Genomic DNA, 21,584 nt, shown 5'->3' with positions numbered 1-21,584 from the left:
CTATCAGCAGCAGAAGTTGGCACTTCTACCTGCTCCACATTGACAACAAGTCCTCCTACAGCAAGGACAGAGATTTGGCAGCCACCTCTGCACCGCATGGTCCTCAAAGGCCAGTCAGAGGCAAGGAGTAACCTGATTATTCCTTATGTGGGAGTAGCATTTCCTACAGGGACATCATAGCACTGTAGGAGTCACTGGGATGGAACAAATGCTGATGTGTAAAAGAGAATAAACAGATACTCTATAAACACTGCAGTATACCGTGAAGCAGAGGTGGCTCAAGGCAATCTGCTGTGCTAGGCAACACTTCAGTGGGTCGCTCTCCCACACCATTAAAATTTGTCCTGGCTGCCCTTCTGTCATGAAGAGGGGAGGGGAAGGGCCAGATTTGAGTAAGTGGCATTGCGACCTGGTACATGGGGTCACAGTGCAATTCAGGTTTGGTCTAGTTATTCCTCTGTCATGGTGTAGGGATAGCCAGGCCAAATCTGTCAGCGTAGGCAGCTGCTTAGCTTGCCTAGAGCTAGAACGGCCTCTGCCATGAAAGGTATACCCGTATTCATGCCTTTGCCCACTTCTAAGTAACACCCTGCACTATGCTTTTCATTTCAAGGGTGCTGAAAGTGCAGCCCGAGTCAAATTGCAGCCCTTGAGTCCTAAAACTCGGCCCATTCTTGAAGACAAATGTGAAATCCTGGTCCACTGAAGTCAATGGTCAAACTTTCATTGGTGTCAGTGAGGACAGAATTGCTCCCAAGAGGAGCTGTGGGTGCTTAGCTCCCCCCTCCACCCCCCCACACATTTATTTGGGGGGCCTAAATATGTATTTAGGCATTTAATTTTAGACAGCAATGAAAATGTTGGTCTCATGCCCAGATCTTCCAAGGTATTTAAACACCTAACTCCCATTGATTTTGCTGGGAGTAAGGCACCTAATTACTTTGAGGATCTGAGCCTCCATCTCTGCAAATGCTTATCAAATACAAATCCTCTCCATAAACTCTATGCTTTTGTTCTTTTCTGGACCTTTTAACACTCCCATGAGATGAGACTTTTCCTAGTATCTTAGTTGTTCTCCACCATTCACACTGGGGGGAGAAGGGAGTGCCTGGTTGACATCCTGCTCCTACGCAACAGCCACAATTGACCCAGAAGCTCCTCCCAGATGGTCCTATCCGCTCTCTGTCATGGAATTACAATGCAGCTTGGGGAAAATATTATAGTTATGTGCAAACAATTACAGATGTGCCAACTTTAAATTGGCCTCATTCTCACTCCCACCCCTCACTTCATCCACTTCTTTACTCCCTTCACTTCTTCACTCCTACCATTTCCATATCAGCGCCACACCATTTCAAAGCGACTGAGGCAGCCAAATCCATTAGGCAACTTTCAAAGTCGCCAGCAATGTCTTCATTATTTTGCCTCCTCTCTATATAGCTTCCTCTCTCATTTTATTATTTCTTCTGCACCTCCTTGTTTGTTTGTTCCCTGTCCACACACACACACACACACACACACACACACACACACACACACACACACCATGCACAGAACTTCCCAACCCTTTCTCTCTCTCTCTTCTTGAATCTGCACCATTCCATAGATCTCTTCCCCTCACTGCTCCTTCCATCCATACTCTGGAATTCATACCTCCACAAAGCCCATAGGATTTCTGATGTTGCTAGGCACAATTCTTCTGTAATTCATGGCTGTTTTCTAATTATGACAAGTGGAACTTAGTATGAGAGATGAAGTAGCCTAGGAAGTTAGTGACTGTAACTATAGCTAGGAAGAGAGGCCAGCAAAAGGTACCAATGTTCCACACCAGCTCCGCAGGAGCTCTGCTGATTCTATGTTGTATTTGGCTTCCCACCATACTACTTCAGTCAGTGGTCTCACAAGCAATGCAGGGTCAGGCCTTGTCAGTACTTAGATGAAAGACCCCTAAGAAAAATCCAGAGGGTGCTGAAAGAGTGCATGCACATGTGCTGGCTGGCACCTACCCAGTTATCAGTAGTAGAGTGCACAGACCCTGGCTTGGTGTCCAAACTCACCCCCTTTACTGGTAACCTCCAAAATAATAACACCATTAAAATTTCAGCCTAAGCTTCTACTCTTAGCTTAGCCGGTCTTCAGTTTCCCTCCAGAACCTCCTTTGTCCCTCTACCCAAAATGGCCATCACATCCCCTTTGTATCCTGCTTGGAGGTAATTGGACTCATCTGACGGTATTCTTCAACATCCCCACTGTAATGCATCAGAAGGAAGAATACCACTTACTGAATGGCTGTGTACTAGGACGGGATACCCACAGAGGAATACAAAGCTCTTATGTTACATCATCCTGGCTCAAGTGCTAAAATTCAGCATTAAGGTTCAGGGCACTCTTCCCTCTGATTCAGTATTGAATCAATGCCACAACATGTTTAGGGATAGCATACTGTGCTATTTGAGGTGCCATATTAAGATGAGATGTAAAACTGAGGTGATGATCACTTGCAGTCACTGAACTACTGTGGCATTGTTAAAAGAGTTGAGATGAGTAGTGCTGTTCTCATTTAGTTCAGTGTTGTGTGTGTTAGAGTTGGATCCCTTCCAAGGATAATGTTGGTATGTACTCATTTGGAGGTTGTATAAATAAATCAGTTCAAGGAACCAACTCTACTCTGAGTAACCACAGTTTCCCTATACTGCACTTTCTTGCAGGCAATAATCTCTTTCCTCTGTTACAGCGATTAATACTGCACTCAGTATACAACATGGGGTCTACCAAAAGGAATCACCTCTCTTATCTGTTAACTCGGCTTCACCGATCAGCCAGTTTTACTGGAGCTGTCCACCAGGCTAGTGGCTTCAATCATTTTTCCATATTAATTCAAGAACATCCATAGCAAATCTGTTAGGTGACCTTTGTTCTTAGTCATGTGACAGCAGGTGGAAATATGATTTTTCAGTCTAAAAAGTTGCAGACCCTTCATTAGACAAACCTTTATACCAGATTCTTGAACAGCAGTTGTTGCTGCTGTCACTACTCTCAGATGTGCTCATTTGGCCCTGTTCACTCATTATACCATTGGTCTCTATTACCCAGCATTTTTTAAAAAAGTGCTCCGGGAATTCATTAAAATATGAAAATACCAAACCATAGCTATCATGCCAATTCACCCTGTTGTAATGATAGTACAAATAGCCTCCATATCTATGCTGACAAAAATGTTCTGAAAATATTTTATTTTAAAATATCCCCTTCATCTGAAGTCTTTTTGTTTTTACAATGCTATGCTTGAAATAGCTTTAAAAATTATACTACATTTATGGAACAATTGACTTTTGTTTAGTTGCAGTTAGATGTTAACCTTTTTGGCAAATGAAAATGGATTAGCAGCATTACAGTTATTGGGGGGCTATCATAGTGTGAAAACAAGAATTGGATCAGGAACTTTTAGTTCTAATCCTGGTTATGACTTTCTCTGTCATCTTCAGAAAAATCACTAAAACCCAGATCCTCAGCAGGATTTAGGTACCTAATGGGAGTTAAGTATCTAAATACTTTTGAGGATCTGGACTTAAACCCTTTGCTAGTTTCTCCATCTGTGAAATAGAAATAATATTTACTTAAACACCTCACAAGGATGTTGTGAGGCTTAATCATTTAATGCTTCAAAGAGCCTTCAAGATAAAAAGTACTATCTAAGGCCCCAATTCTGAAAAGACTTATGTACGTACTTAAGTTTATGCACCATGAGTAGTCCCACTGACTTCAATTGTAACTACTGACTGCATAAAGTTAAGCAAGAGCATAAGTCTTTTCAGGATTTGGGCCTAATGGCTAAGTATATTACTTCTTGCATAGATATCAAGCTGATAAATATTTTTATAAATACCCAATTATTGTTAATATCCTTTAAAAAAAATAGAAAAAGCAAACTTTGTTACAAAATTACAACCCCGTGAGCCTGATCTTCCAGCCCTTACGCAGGTAAGTAGTTCACTGAGGTCAATTTAACTACTGAAGGCTGTAGAATCAGGCCTATGGGTTTGGTTTTGTTTTTTAAAAAACACATTTCAGTGGTATTCCCAGTTTAACCTTAATAGAAGTAAAATGACCCCAACATGAGCTTGTAAGGAACAGGGTTTGGAAGACGTGGAAAAAGAAACTTCATTTCATTTTAAGAGCCAAAGAATATTTGTGCACCCAGATAATTCTAATATGTATTTGAAGTGACTGTGCATTTGAATCTTCAACATTAAAATGATATTTTGTGTTAGAAAACTCAGATCAGCTCTATGGGTCTGAGGCTTATTCAGCCCAGAACAATAATTGTGAAGTGTACAAGGAAGAATTTGGCTGCACAATATACAATAATAGAGAAGGGGACAGGGTGTCCTTTTTCAGGAATCACATTTGAAGGATAAGATTAAAAGTGCATTATCTTGATGTAGGATTATAGAAAGACCACTTGCACAGCTGGTGCATTTGCTGTTGAGCGAGACAATCTGGCTTCTGCTTAGCTTTCAGACAGTAATAACATCACACTTTTTTCATAATACAGTAGGATAACATTGGGGGTTTCTTTTTTAAAATAATTGCTGCTTACGTATAATGCTAGTAATGGTCTTTTATTATTGCCAGCTTTTAAACTGTAACATGTAAAGTTGCAATGCCTTTTAATTTCCTTAAACTTACTACTTAATGTCTTTCATTTGTTGTGCTTTCTGAAGGAAAGCGCCCATAATTACGCATGGTACTGTAACAATTCAGTGCCACAGCTTTCTGGCAGGGTAGGTAGGAGAGGAAAAGCATTTTATAGTGGATTCTACAACCCTTACTCCCAGGAGTGGTTCCTACTTATTAGAGAAGTCCCATTAACTTCAGTGGAGCTACTCAAATGAGTAGGGGTTGCAAACTACACCCCTAAAACACTCTGTGGGGTTCAGAGGAGGGGCATGGGTGCCACAGAAAGCTGAGCACCCTTTCCTTGTGGGATGTAGGCATTCAGTGGACAGATCTGTGGAAGGCACAATCCTCTCCCCAATAAATACATAACCATACTATAGTCATCCTTTCAGCAATTGATTTGAATGGGAGTTAGGTACCTAAATACCTTTGATCTAGGCCTTACCCCCACTCCCGAAAACATTTACTGTGTGCACATGCTTAACTTTATCTACATGCAGAGTACAGTGGGACTGCCCTTGTATGTGAATTTATGTATGTGTATAAGTCTTTGCTGGATCAGAGCTTTAGATGGATGGCTGACATTTTGGATAGAATATCATATTAGCCAGCCCAATTAAGCCATCCCTAAGTATAAATATAAAGAGCAAGAATAGATGAATTCTTGGGAACCAACTAACTTGTTTTTATACAAAATGTCCAAAATGCTGGTGAAAAAAAGAGGGGGAGAGAGAGAAGGAAAATATCTATTATACCAGAAGGATGGTTTGTAAATATTTTCCAATAGTTTTTTTTCCAGAAGGATCTGCAGCTTTACACTTCTACTTACAGCACTGTAGCACCAGCAGTGAGTACAAGCTAATTGCTGATGTGGGACTAAAGCCGAGACCGTTAGTACATAGCGCAAAGAGTTATTGATACACTGAGAATTCAGGACAAGACCTAATAGTGTAATGTAGTGGAACCGTTGCTTGCTTCCCTTTTTAGTATGTAAAATATCTTCTATCATGTAATTTTCTATCCCTTATTCTGTATGTTATCATTGGCTACATGGACCAAAAACAATGTTAATTTCTATTTGGGTCTTTTTTGAACCACCACCAAGTCTTTGCATTGGTGGTCCATGTCATAGTTTGATACAGCTCATATATAAGCTTCCAGAATGTTTGCAGAACAATAAAGGGAATAATGAAGAAACCAGAGAGGAAATTTGTGACAAAACTTTCATTAGTTAATGCATCAGGAAGCATAACACAAAACATTCAGAAGGAGGTCACCAATTTCTTATTGCTCAATGAATCATTGTACTATTAAACTGAAAGTCAAAATGACAGCAATAAAATGGTTACATAGCCAAAGAGGAGACATTTTCAAAATTTCTGCTATGTCTCAATCACCTCTATTTAATTTTTGCCTGACCTTAATGATAGCATAATTACAGTGGCTGATCACAGCTCTTATATTTAAGATAAATTAGTCTTTCCCCTTGATAGTATCTAGAATTCTTCTGGTAATTCCAAAATTTTACAGCTGTCCTAATAACAGCCCATTGGTCAATTCAGGCTCTAATAACAGAGAATGCTGCCACTGATCTGCAAGTTTGCTTTTTATGAGCTTACTAATGTCTTTCAAAATGACTTGCATAGGTAATTATCTGACTCCAAGGAGTCAGATTTGATTTCCTGCAAAGGAAATATAGCTTTAATTGTCAACATTTTATATCTGAAGCATAAAATGTGAACTGCTTGATCATTCTGATTATAGTCATCATTACTCAGGGGTGTAAATCTTGTGCATTTTTTTTGTAGTCTACAAAATAAGAGGGAGAGATCTAGATCTATGTTGAAAGACCCACGTGGCTTAAATAAGAATGGAATAAGCACCTACCATCACTTCCCTGTGCCAGCTACTCTCTTTTGGTACACCTATTGGCTGTAGCCAGCATCTCTACTGGGGATGTGCACCCATGTGCTTGACCTCTTTTACTGAGCACGCCACCTGAGTAAATTTTGCCCCACTATGCCTTCCTAAGGTCAGAACTTTGTTCTTCTCTTCAGCATTAGCCAATAAATCAAGCAGTCTTAATAAACCTTGCTTTATTTAACATAGAAAATAAGAAAGGCAGATACTCAAAACAGACTGAATGTTGAGTGGTATACAAAATGTCTCAGTTTAGAAACTATGTTCACGCAGCATGCTAGATTCTTGCAAACTTTGGCATTGCAATGACCCTGCAGCATGTCTGAAAAATTCCTCTGACTCTCTGTGCTAGAGCTGTTCACTGGCAATTCTTTAAAAAAAAAATCACGGGAGGGACGTCATTTCAGGCTGACCCAAAAACAATGTTTTTCAAAATGTTGGTGACTTTTATTAAACTTTGAATTTTGGGTTAAAAGAATGTTTTGTATTGACAAAATTCTTTATTCCATTTTTGACCATTTAAAAACTTCTGAATTTTTTTTAACTAAAGGAAAATTTGAACGTCTTTTCAAACCAAAAATGTATTGACTTCTGAAGGAGGACTTTGACAAAAAACAGTTCTATGAAACCAACATCAATTTATAAAATGTTTTGGTGTCACTGCATTTTTTGCCAAAAAGATTTGGCCAAAGTATTTTGCACAGCTCTACTCAGTACCCAATCATGGGATGCTTGATTGTTAATTGTCTCATGTTTTACATCCTCAAAGTACTGTTGTCTCTTATAATTAGGTCTCTTTGTTCTCTCCCTCGGGTTGAGTACCTCCTGCCTGGCTTTTTCTTCCCCTAAACAAGATTTGGAACATTCAATGTCTCCTACCCATCTTGGAAGGACTATCAGCCCCCCATAGCCTCCTGTCGCTCGCTGCTTTGTTCCAAGGTTTGGCAGGACTCTTTTCATGATCTTCACATGACTTGACATGCAGGATCACTGATTTTTTTTTTGGTCTGGCAATCAAAATCTAAAGGCTAGTAGGGTTACTATCAATTGCCAGATCCATCAGATAAAATCTAATTAGGACATAGAGGCATCTTCTGTCTATCCTCCTCAGTTACTAGAAAACCAAATTCTATGTGGCATCATGGAAACCTCAGATAATTGTGGCTGAAAACAAACTAATTTAGGGCTAAATTATAGTTTTGCTACAAACCCCAGGAAGGGTCAGCACCTAGTTGCACTACCTGGGAACAGATCTAGAACCAGACTGACTCAGAGAATCACCATTTGGTTCCTGGTCACCCCCTTAGGCCTTGTCCGGGATAGATTACTTCCTATGTCTGCCCTATACCTGGTCCCTGGCAAGGCTCCACCAACTCCTCATCCCTCCCTACCCACTTTACCTGCCTGCGCAAGAGGGGGAGCAGTGACCCCACAAAAACTGCTCTTCCACCTTACCTCACTGCCTGTGATATGGTTAGCTGGTGCAGTGGGAACACTACTCCCTTGCATCACAACAAAGCGACATTCTAACCCTTCACTTGTTGCTTTAGGCACTCACAGAATTATTGTATAAAAATAACTCCTACCCCAGATTACTGCATTGTAGTTCTCAAAATAAGATTTGAAAACAGTTTAATATTACAATGATTGTTAACTAGCATACTTAAATGTTACTGTTTTGGCTTGACATCCAATACAACAGTTCTTCCATTAATATGGAATAACTGTTGTAAGTGACTATATTAAAACAACTGAGAGTGAGGAAGTGGAAGTTGTCCCCACAAGTTCTCCACTGAAATAAGGAAGACTACGCAAGCCAGATATGCAGGATTTGCACCCCCCTGCATGACATTCAACAACTCTTCAATATATTGTGACAAAGTTCCTCCTCTACCTTGGTGGGTCCTGCGCTTATTGGCAGATTTGCTCGCTTCACAGATTCACCCTGTGGGTCAGGATACAGTCCAGAGACCATCCCCTCTGGTAGAAGCTATAGTCTAGGTCAATTCCTCCTGTGTTTGATCAGGAGTTGGGAGGTATGGGGGGAACCCGGGCCCACCCTCTACTCCAGGTTCCAGCCCAGGGCCCTGTGGACTGCAGCTGTTTAGAGTGCCTCCTGGTACAGTTGCATGACATCTACAACTCCCTGGGCTACTTCCCCAGGGCCTCCTCCCAACACCTTCTTTCTCCTCACCACCAGACCTTCCTCCTGATGTTTGATAACGCTTGTACTTCTCAGTCCTCCAGCAGTACGCCTACTCACTCTCAGCTTCTTACACACCTCTTGCTCCCAGTTCCTCACACACACTTCCTCTCCTCTAGCTCTCTGGCTTGACTAGAGTGAGCCCTTTTATAGCATCAGAGGGGCCTTAATTAGAGTCAGGTGCTTCACTGCCTCACCTGACTCTTAACAGGTTAATTGGAGTCAGGTGGTCTATTAGCCTGGAGCAGCCCCTGCTCTGGTCACTCAGGGAACAGAAAATTACTTATCCAGTGGCCAGTATATCTCCCTTCTGCTACTCTGCTATTCCCAACTGGTCTGGTTCTATCAGAATATATATTGTAAGTATGTGGTCACCTGGGGCATGTTGATTGTCTCACTATGCTACAAACCACAACTAACTCACAGCAACAGCAGAGACAGAACTCAGATGGTCTGGCTCCTACCACTTGAGCGAAAGGAAAGCAGCAGAAACCAGAATAGTGGTGACGAGACAACTGATGTTCTGATCCTATCAAGAGGAGGGAACAGCAGACAGACATCGTAGCTAACTTATCACAGTAGTGTATCTTACACTATTTCTGACTGATAAAAGTGTAATCAGCTTTTACTTCAAATGCTTCCTTAAATATAAAGCCTCCTGAGGACTGTTTTAAAGTGATTGCAAAACTCACTTCATATAAACAGCAAGTCATCATTCAAAGGTTATGTCTCTAATAATTAAAAGGAAGAACCTTGTTTGTCTGTTTAAATTTTAATTAGCTAAACTAAGTAGGTGCTGGAGGTATTATTTAGGCAAGGTAAATTGTATTGGTTTAAGACCTGCCTATTAAATCGATCAAGACACAAGAAAGTGAATGGAAGATGCACACAAATCCTTCCTTTTCATTAGCACTGGAGGGTTAACAAAGAAAACAATTGCTCACAGAAGCATGTCAGATGCCAGCCTTAGCCATACACTTCAATTTCCTAGCTTATAAAATAGTGTTTTGGGGGCCAATCCTGAGAGGTGCCACAATGTAATCTGTAACCCTTTAGTCAGTGTTGAAGGGTGCTCAGCACCTGTTGTGCACCATCCCCATGCTGTGTGTTGCTTTTAAAAGGGAAAACAATCGTGCTGATAAAAACATGTCAGACTCCAGCCTAGTATTCCATTCTGGCTCACTTGGTGCTGCTCCTTCACAGGAAGAGTTACATCTGCATTTTCATGTCTGGATTCATACATTGCATTACATTTCCCCGAATAACCTCACCCCCAGTAAACCACCCATTCTGACAAATTCCCTTCCTCTCCCCAAGCAAACCATCCATGTTCCATGTACTACTTCCACACCCATCAGTTTGCCTTGGTAGACAGAAGCTCCATTGCCTATCTGATGAAGAGGGAGAACAGGAACAGACTGGAGTTGGGAGAGTCTAGGGCTACACACAGTGCTCCCCTGTAGGATGCCCCAAAGCCCACCCTCCCTATCTGCAGTAGCTATCTTTAGTAAATGGCAGGGCTGCTCTGCTTCTCCAGTGGGAGATTATTTTGGTGTGCTTGCTTCTTCACTCTCTCTGTTCAGGCAGGGCTGACTCCTTGCCTTGCCCTACTTCGTTAACTGCTCATTAACTCTACTGCCTGTGCTGTCTTCCCAGACAGGAGAGACGGAAAATCCATCTTCAGATATCTTGCCCACCAACCTATCAATTTGGAATTCCTCCTGCCAGTTAGAGCTTTGTCCAGTCTAATCTGAAACACCCTAAATGTCAAGAGTTCTCCCCCTTCGCTTAGGAGATTACTCCATAACCTAATAGATCTCACCATTCCGAAGTTTTTCCTGATATTCAAACAAAACTTCTTTTCCCCTAATTTCATCCCCTTGCTCCTGGTTATGCCCCCTTGATTATATGCCAAGCAGTTCCTTTCTGTTACTAGCATTAGGATTCTCATCACATATTTGTAAATGATGGTCATGTTCTCTCTCACTTTATTGCTTAGGATAGTCATCCATTCACATATGTGTGATTGCAGGTTTGGGCAGGATATGATTTAATGTTAAAAAGTTCATCACCATCTGTTTAAAAGCTAACCTGCTTCCCCTCTCCCCCCCCCACAAAAATACACATTAAAAACACTAAATTTAGGACCTATACTAGATTCACAGTTTCCCTTTCTGGGTTTGTTAGTTTGTTTTTGGTCTGACGAGACAGCTACAACACTATGACTCTGTAATTGTTTGTTATGAAACATGGAGAGAGGAAGGAGGTCAGCTGAAGTAAATTGCACAATATATGTCTCTCAGCTTGCCATGGCTGCTTTCCACAGCACAAACAGGTGCATCAATATCTGTTTCCTTAGGTGTTCACTCAACTGACCCTGTTGTCCTCATACATAAGGGTGGGAAATTAGTTCTTTTTTCACGTTTGAAACCTCAGGTAGACGCAAGCAGCCACTTGGGTTTCTCGGCCTTTGTACACAATGACTCAGCCACAGCATCCTGAGGCAACAGCAATATCTTCCTTAGACTCCTGTTCTATGATTAAAATAGGGAAAGCGCAGTTTATTCTCGGTGAAGCCATTTAGGAGATTAAATACCAAACTTGAACCCAATAGGAAATCATAAAATGCTCTAATGTTTCAGGATGTTTTAAGTTAACAATCTTTTGAAACAAGTTCTCAAGCTTGTTTTAGTTTATTTTAACTTCTTTTTAAATGCTTGGCAGAAAGCAAGAGGCCCTGGGAATCTATTGTGTGCTCAGATAAAAACCGGGATGGCTCATGCTCATAATATGTGAACACATTTTCTCTGAGGTTGAGGTGCCACTGGCCAATGTTTTGTTGATGGAGAAGGTGGGGGAGGGGCATCTTCTCTCCTCTTCCATCCCCTGCCTCCTTTCAGACTAAATACTAAGTAAAGGAAAGGGTAGGAGAAAACAACGTAACCCTCTGTGATCCTTTTACTATTCTTTCTCTGAGTCCCAACCAAATCCCTTCTAATATAGCTCTTACCCTACTATCCCCTATACTCTACTTCTATGAGTCCAGTCTTACAGAAGCCTATATTCTCTGCACTGTGCCTTCTCTCTCTGCTCTCTGCAGTCTATTGTACAGCCAGGCTAGAAGGCTGCCGGTGGCAGCCAGCTGTCTTGCATCTTCCAGTACTTGCAGCAGTTCCTGACCAACTTGGAGTTCCCAACTGGCAGAAGCTGGTACCACATCCTGCCGTACATATGCCACACTTGTGACGTTATTGGTGGGGCTTAGCTCCCTTTTGCCCATGTGACATAGGTGCTCCTGATTATCACAATGTATGGCACATCAGAAGTAATCCCACTGAAGTCAGTGGAGATATATCAGTGGAAAACTTGTGAAAATGAGATAAGAAACTGGCCCATTTTCTTCTGAGAACAATATTTTAGTAGTGGAATCTGAAGAGTCCATACTATTGCTTCCCATATTTTTAGATCTCAGATTGGTGCATCAAATCTATTATTCCACCACAAGGTGAGGTTAAGCTAGAACAGTGCAGAAAAACTCAGACATAAGGGTACCAAAGACACATCAAAGAAGAGTGAGGAAGAAAAGAGAAACTCTTTCAGGGACATGAGTAGGAAGCTAGAAAATAATGCCTATAAATAGCTTTGTGGAAATGCAAGATGTACAATAGTACACAGGAATGGGAAACACAATTAAAAATTGTTACCTTATGATGGCTGTTCATTGGCATATCTAAAATGAGATGAAGGCCTCTATTCATTTTCTTGTGGATAGGTTCCACGTTATTAAGCCACCATCACAATTGTGTAGCATCCTGAGCAGTACTACTACAGATTAAAAGAGCTTGAAAACTTTTCTACCCTCTCACTCCTAGGATTAGAATCAAAGAAATGTAGGACTGGAAGGGATCTCGAGGTCATCAAGTCCAGCCCCCTGCCCTGAGGCAGGATCATCCCTGACAGGTGTTTGACAACCTGTTCTTACAAACCTCCAAGGATGGGGATTCCACAACCTCTCTTGGAAACCTATTCCAGAATTTAACTACTAGAAAGTTTTTTTTCCTAATATCAAAACCAAATCTCCCTTGTTGCAGATTAAGCCCATTACTTCTTGTGCTACCTTCAGTGGACAGTGAGAACAACTGATCACTGTCCTCTTTATAACAGCCCATAATGTATTTGAAGGCTGTTTCAGGTCCCCCGCTTCAGTTATCTTTTCTCAAGACTAAACATACCCATAACCTTTCCTCATAGGTCACGTTTTCTAAACTTTTTATAATTTTTGTTGCTTTCCTCTCTCCAATTTGTCAATATCTTTCTTAAAATGTGGGGCACAGGATTGGACACAGTACTCCAGCTGAGGCCTCATCAGTGCCGAGTACAGCAGGACAATTACCTCCCATGTCTTACATATGACACTCCTGTTAATACATATTACCCTTTTTTGCAACTACATCATATCGTTGACTCATATTCAGTTTGTGATCCATATAACCCCCAGATCCTTTTCAGCAATACTACTTCCTAGCCAGTTAGGCCCCATTTTGTAGTTGTGCATTTGATGTTTTCTTCATAAGTTTAGTACTTTGCACTTGTCTTTATTGAATTTAATCTTGTTGATTTCAGACCAGTTCTCTAATTTGTCAAGGTTATTTTGAAGTCTAATCCTGTCCTCCAAAGTGCTTGCAACCCCTCACAGTTTGGTGTCATCCAATGTTTTATAAGCGTACTCTCCACATGAATATCCAAGTCATAAATATTGAATAATGCTGGATCTAGGACTGACCCCTGCAGGACCCCACAAGTTTGACAGCAAATTATTGATAACTATTCTGAGTACAGTTTGTCAACCAGTTGTGCACCCACCTTATAGTAATTTCATGTAGACCACATTTCCCTACTTTTCTTATGAGAATGTCATGTGGGGCTGTGTCAGAAGTCTTACTATAATCAAGATATATCACATCTACTGCTTCCACCCTATTCACTAGGCCAGTAATCCTGCTGAAGGAAATGAGGTTGGTTTTGCATGATTTCTTCTTGACAAATCAATTCTGGCTGTTCCTTATAACCCTATTATCCTCTAGGTGCTTACAAATTGATTGTTTCAGTATCTTTTCAGGTATTAAAATTAGGCTGACTGGTCTGTAATATGCCGGGTCCTTTTTGCTCCCCTTTTTAAAGACAGATCTATGGCTCTGGAGCTCAGAGATGAGGCACACTGAAAGGCAGTGTGGGGAAAACTTCCAGTGCTGTTGTCTGCATTGTACCTTTTGTGTGAATATACAGTGTAGAACAATGGTTCACTTGCTGCGCCCTTTGCTTACTAGCATTCTGCAGAGAGATCTCGCTGTTCCCCTGGCACTTGCTCTTCTCTTTGTTTCCAGCTGCTAAGCCACATTAAAAGAAACTAAAACTTCATTGCAAACTTTTTCTAATATTACTTTTCCATGTAAACAATTGCTGTACTTGCCAGAAGGATTTTGTGTCACAGGGATTTTATGCAGTGGCCACATTGACTTCTGTACTGCATCACTTTGAGCTTGGTGCACCAGTAGGAGCAATCTGTTCCATCCATTAGGAAGGCCCAATTTCTCACCATGTTGCTCTTTGCAATCTGTTTCATTCATTAGTAGGGATCAGATCCTTCCCCCGGTACAAGAGCCTCACTCTACAGGTTAATGCAGAGGCTGAGTGGGGCCATCATCCTGGCCTTCCCACTGTCTTTTTAGAGTTCATTTCCTCAGTGGAAAGCAGGAGAGGAGTAGAATCATAGAATCATAGGACTGGAAGGGACCTTGAGAAGTCATCTAGTCCAGTCTCCTGCACTCATGGCAGGACTAGATATTATCTAGACCATCCCTGGCAGGTGTTTGTTTAACCTGCTCTTAAAACTCTCCAATGATGGAGATTCCACCACCTCCCTAGGCAGTTTGTTCCAGTGCTTAACCACCCTGACAGTTAGGAAGTTTTCCCTCATGTTCAAACTTCTCTTGCTGCAATTTAAGCCCGTTGCTTCTTGTCCTATCCTCAGAGGTGAAGAAGAACAATTTTTCTCCCTTCTTCTTGTAACAACCTTTTATGTACTTGAAAGCTGTCATCATGTCCCCTCTTAGTCTTCTCTTCTCCAGACTAAACAAACCAAATTTTTTCAATCTTCCCTCATAGGTCATGTTTTCTAGACCTTTAATCATTTTTGTTGCTCTTCTCTGGACTTTCTCCAATTTGTCCACATCTTTCCTGAAATGTGGTACCCGGAACTGGACACAATACTCCAGTTGAGGTCTAATTAGCGTGTAGTAGAGTGGAAGAATTACTTCTCGTGCCTTGGTTACAACACTCCTGCTAATACATCCCACAAAGATGTTTGCTTTTTTTGCAGCACTGTTACACTGTTTACTCATATTTAGGTTACTGTCCACTATGACCCCCAGATCTCTTTCCGCAGTACTCCTTCCTAGGCAGTCATTTCCCATTTTGTATGTGTGCAACTGATTGTTCCTTCCTAAGTGGAGTACTTTGCATTTGTCCTTATTGAACTTCATCCTATTTACTTCAGACCATTTCTCCAGTTTGTCCAGATCATTTTGAATTTTTATCCTATCCTCCAAAGCACTTGCAACCCCTCCCAGCTAGGTATCGTCTGCAAACTTTATAAGTGTGCTCTCTATGCTATTATCTAAATCATTGATGAAGATATTGAACAGAACCAGACCCAAGTCTGGAAGCAAGTAGTTCCTGCACCACACAGAACACGGGGAGTGCAGGGACTGTTATTGTCCAGATGTGCAAGAGAGAAGCTTTCTGAGTGCTCTGGCAAAGGGGCTGCTCACAGTGTGGGCCTCAACATTAACAAGCAGACTCTCTCTCTTTAAATCTACAAAACTAAATAGGCTACTGCCATTCAACACTAAAAATACTGTAGTAAGATTTTCTCTCAAGACATCCAGTTCTTGGATATCCATTTTAAGTTCATGCCTTGTCCATTTATGTGTGAGATGTTAAAATTAAATCTCACTGTACAAGGGTGAATGTCAGCAGCATGCGGCAGCCAGTCCCTCTCAGAGCAGCTGAGGCAGGCAGCAAAAGGTCTGCATTTGCTCTTTGCTTTGGTTGCTGATTGGATTATCCATTAGACTTATGACATGACCTGGAAGAATTCAAGCCTGGCTACATTCATCAAATCTAATTTCTTTTTGATTAAAAAGAAATGTAATTATGGAGGTGCCTACCTCAAATCACTTTTCCTACTGGGAACAGCATTAATATCTACCTAGAAAGGTGGCCATCAGTTAAAGCTGAGTCTATTCTGTGTAAGAACCTCCCGGATACTTTTGGGGCCATTTGTAAGGTTCTCCTTTATAACACTCTATATTCTTCTCTTATTCATGCACAGATAATTCCTATTATCACTGAGGGGGGAATAAAAGCCCTTGCCTGTTATCTGACTGCCTTCCCTTAGCTCCTAACTCAAATTAAATCTCACTGAAAATACTGTACCACTTTGGAATGGTCCAAATGCTTCCCTCATGCAGAGAGGGTAACACAGATGCTCTGTATTTCCATAGTTACCTTTTGGCAAAATACATGGGTGAAAAAAGATTATTTTTAAATTGTATTCAGGATGCCCTAATTTACTGAAATGTTGGAATAATATTTTTGGATAAGAGTCTCTCCACTTCAGGGATTTTCAGGAATTTGGGAATACTTTGGAATATAGGAAAGTCATTTCCCCTCATGTTGGCATAACAAATTCCCCAGCTCAGGAGCTCTGCTTTGATTCACATATTAGTCTCTGATTTACTCTTTGATGAGGAACAAGTGGATTAGGTAGACAGGGAAAAGGTAGACACTTATTTGATGAATAACTTTTAAAAACTGATCAATTCTTTAATTTAATGCACAGATTTCTAACCCCAATAGGTCATTTTTTCAGGTGAGAATGAATACATCACAATATTTACATTTTTACTATGGCCCTGATTCAGCAAGGTACTTAAGCATGTACTTAACCTTAAATCCAATGGAACTAATTATGCACTTCAAGCTAGATACATGCTTAAATACTTTGCTGAATCATGGCCTGAATTAAGTCTCAGTGGACAAAATTCTGCTCTCAGATACAGCTGTGAAACTCCCATTGACTTCAACAGGACATGCATATGTTTATCTGAAGGTATAATTTGGCCCTGTGAGCTGAGCCACACTGGGATGAGAAGAATAAGCAATACCTGAGGAATGGGGGCTGAGGGCATTATGTCTGCAGATGCCAAGAGCAGGTGTAACCCACACACCTCCTGGGTGTGGTGCTCTGTCCCCTCTAGCAGCACTGAGACCACTTAAAAATTAATGAGTCTGCTCTACAGCCTTAGCTAAGAGCCATATGGCTTTTAGCTCATGTGGTAGAGGCTCATGCACTAAGCTTCAGAGATCCCAAGTTTGATCCCGCCTGCCAATGACCAGGGTCTGTCGGTGTTACACAAGCATAAATTTCTCCATATATGCAGAAGAAAACACAGTTGGCCAGTAGAAGGTGTATGGTATGTGCTTCCCTCAACACAACCCTGCAACCAGTTGGTGGTGTGTAGGTTGGGAGGAACCATGCCAGATCCCCTGTGGGGTACTGAGTGCTGTTTGCAGTGCCCCCACACACTTTGTACTCAGGGAGCATAGAACTCACATTATGACCATCCCTGTTCTCTGTGTGCTTGCCAGTCTACCCAAGAAGTTGCATCCATTATTTGTGTATAAATATATATTATAACTTACACACACTGACACTAGTGAAGGAAGAAAATGACCAAGTGATTTATAGTCCACATACTGCACCAGTATCATCAGATACAGTAGAAACTCAGAATTATGAACACCTCGGGAATGGAGGTTGTTTGTAACTCTGAACAAAATATTACAGTTGTTCTTTCAAAAGTTTACAACTGAACATTGACTTAATATAGCTTTGAAACTTTACTATGCAGAAAAAAAATGCTGCTTTCCCTTAATTTTTTTTAGTAGTTTAGGTTTAACACAGTACTGCATTGTATTTGCATCTCTTATTTTTTGTCTCTGGTGCTTCGTGGTTGTGTACTTCCAGTTCCAAATGACGTTTATGGTTGACTGGTCAGTTCGTAAGTCTGGTATTCATAACTCTAAGGTTTTACAGAAGTCACAAAACCATGCTTTGTTTATAACAGTATGAAACTGGCTTTTCCCCCCTAAAAAACAGAGTGTATGCATGCGAGGACCAGCACAGTGAAGAATGTCTTATTCTCCCACAGTGCAGAAGTCTGTTGAAAACCATGGGAGCTCATTTCCCAAGTCTTTTGTGGGTTTCTGCAGCATGAAAACATGCCATATAAAATTTTGCTGAACCGAAGCTTTAACAAATTGACTTGATTTCCTATTGTGTGATTGGCCTCATTTTTCAATGTCAAACCAAGAGAACATAATTACCTTGTGGACAAGCAATCCATAATACTAGTAAATGTGCTGCGTAAATGGAAGTTCACCTTGGGCACATTCTGACTAAAATGACTCTCATTTTGTATGAGAAAACCAGAAAAAACAAAGCTTTACAGGAAAGCAAGAAAATCTCACTCCAAAAAAGAACTTGTGTACTACATGCAGCCTTCACATTTTGGGAAAAATTTCTCAGCGTGTGATTGAGTCCCAAAATAAAATCATTCTGATGCACTCTTTGCAATGAGATGAACAAAGTTATTGTATATGTACTCATTAGAAAATGTCAGGCAGACCATAAAGCATTGACTAGAATATGGTCTGAGAGTAAATCCAGATTTTGTTCCTTTTAAGTATTTCCTTAAAAATCAAATGTTTTTGCTGCTTCACAACAGCTTACTTCAAACTTTGTCAAAGGTGGCTTCTGCTTACAAATAAATTGCCAGATTCAACCGTGATTTATTCCATCAGGGATGAATTTGGCCACATTTCACAGACATTTAATTAGGCTATTAATTGCTATTATTTTATTTATACCCCACTGTCAATGAGCTAGGCTAAAACAGACAGTTAAGAAAATAATAGTGTCTTCCCCAAAAATCTTAGTCTAGTGGTCTGATTCTGCAAATGCTTTCTGTTGGGCATAGTACCAACCCCAAATATTCAAAAATCATAAGTCAGGCCTCCCACAATCATGTTACACTTAAAAATCATGACATTTTAAAAAATAGTTAACGTTGGGTTCTTTTTATTTGCCTTCGGATATTTGAGCCATTCAGGTGCACGTCTTCAAGTGTTTCTCTGCAACTACTAGAACCTCCTTTATTTTAAAGAGAGATTATCATAACATAAGAGTGGCCATATTGGGTCAGACCAAAGGTCCATCTAGTCCAGTATCCTGTCTTCCAACAGTGGCAAATGCCAGGTGTCCCAGAGGGAATGAACAGAACAGGTATCATTAAGGCTATGTTTTAGTCATGGGTATTTTAGTAAAAGTCATGGACAGGTCACAGGCCATAAACAAAAATTCATGGGCCCGTGATCTGTCCATGACTTTTACTAAAAATATCCGCCGTGACTAACTAACTAAAAATGCACGTTGGACTGAGATCAAGTATGGAAAGTTTGTGCCTGAAAGGAATTTGTTTGATAAAGCTATGATAAAATGAAAAGAGGGGATGGAAACCACACCCCAGTCTTAACTCTAGCATGGGCTATGGGCAAATATTATAACTGCAGTTGTCTATACCAAAGCAAAAGATGGAAGCTTATTTAGCTGTAATGAATCATAAGAAACTCACTTTTCCCCCCACAGGCTAAATAATAAATGTCTTATTAGTGTTGTAATCTCAGGAATAGGTTAGGAGATGAGAGTCATCATCATCACTGTCCACCCACCTATTAGGCCTCATTCTTTTCTCATTTACAGTGGTTTTATAACTGTGGAACTCCAATGATTTCAATGGATTTCGGCCTTGATCTGCAGAAACAGATGTGAATGCTTAACTTTATACACTGCAAATAGTCCCTCTGATTTCAATGGGCTACTCAGTGCATATGTGCGTGAATCTTTGCAGGACTACGGCCTTAGAGGACAATCCGACCCTTTTCTCTCATTCTCTCCAAAATAGTTTTAAAATTGTTAATAATAAGGAGTTAGGATCACTCTGCCCTCTATATTCTATGACCATAGCATGCCCACCCACCTAGCAGTAAGATGCTAGCTGTAATGATCTTGGAGTTCATTAAATAACAAATCAGTGAATGAGAAAGGAATAAAACTATTAAAAACAAACTGGAGAACTACTGTGGTGAAACAGCGGCACACAGCCATGCGGTATTCCCAATCCCCACCTCCAGGGCACATCTCCAAATTCCTATGTTCATAATACTGTCCCTTATGAGAAAGCATCTCCAAATTATAATCTTCTACAAACATATCTCTACTTCTTCCCTCTTAAAGAAAAACAAATTAACTCATATACATATATATATATATATAAACAGCAAACAGCTATCTAATAACACATTCATTAAATTCTCAACCCATGTAGTAGGTTTCCATAAACCCAATGTGTCAACTACCTAGAAAGGGAGGTTAGCAGCACATCACTCTCGAATGAGTCTTTACCACTCCCTTTCCTCAAATACTCCATCTCAAGGCAGGTCAGCAAGCCTCTCTGAGTCCTTCAGAATGTTTAATCTCCCACTCTGATCTTCTCAGTATCAGCCTTTCGTTAGAGTCTGAGTTGTTCTCTTCTTCCTTGACAGTTTTTCTTTTGTGTGTCAATGGTAAAGGATCAATCAGATGGGAAATGCAAGAGTCCACATCAGCTGTCCATGTGTTTGAACTTTCTGGGATTACTCGTAGATCCCTTCGATTATGTCGAAATGCGTCACCCTGGTCTGTCTGGACGACATAAGACCTTGGATGCAGCTGTTCTTTAATGGTACCCCTTTGGCCCCAAGTATTAGAGGTGTGATTCTTCAGGCACACTCTATCACCTGGGTTAAGAGATGGAAGGACATAGGCTCTTTTGTCAAAATAATATTTCTGCTTCCACTTCTGATTTTCTTTCATCTTCCATATGGTTTCCTTGTTATGAGATTTCAGCAGGTTATCAGTACTTGGTAAATTAGATCTGATCCTTCTTCCCATTAACATCAGAGCTATAGAAAAACCATTCTCCAGGGGTGTACTTCAGTAAACCAGTAATGCTTTATACAAATCATTTCCACTGTCAGAAGTCTTTTTCATAAGATTCTTTACTGTCCATATAGACCTTTCCACAAGTCCATTTGATTGGGTGTAATGATATTTTGTGATGAAAATCCAATCTATAGCAAACTACCTAAAATCTGCACTGGAAAACTGCAGCCCATTATTGCTAAAGACTTTATTGGGAATTTCATGTCTGGAGAGGATTCCCTTCATGCTGGCTATCACTGACTTACTATTAGTACTGTGCAGTGTGCAAATTTCTGGATACAGAGAATAACAATCTGACTAATTAAATTATTATTAAATAATTCTTTGATTTCCAGGTAAATAAATCAGTGCCAATCTTCTCATAAGGTCTTTGTGGGACTGGATGAAGTTTCAGTGGCTATGCTTGTTGGCATGGCTTGTATTTCAAGCAGGAAAAGCAGTTTCCTATCACATTAGTGATGTCCTGATTGATCCATGGCCAATACAGCACCTCTTGTGCTCATTGTTTGCACTTCTCAATTCCTAAAAGACCCTCATGGATCTTCTGTAGCCTTTCTTTTTGGAGGCTTATTGGAATCACAACTTTACTGCCCTTGAAAATCACCCCATCATTCA

Source organism: Chrysemys picta, chromosome 1 (genome assembly GCF_011386835.1).
Source record: "Chrysemys picta bellii isolate R12L10 chromosome 1, ASM1138683v2, whole genome shotgun sequence".
In the NCBI taxonomy this organism is placed as follows: Eukaryota; Metazoa; Chordata; order Testudines; family Emydidae; genus Chrysemys; species Chrysemys picta.
Note: the sequence above shows the minus strand (reverse complement) of the source record.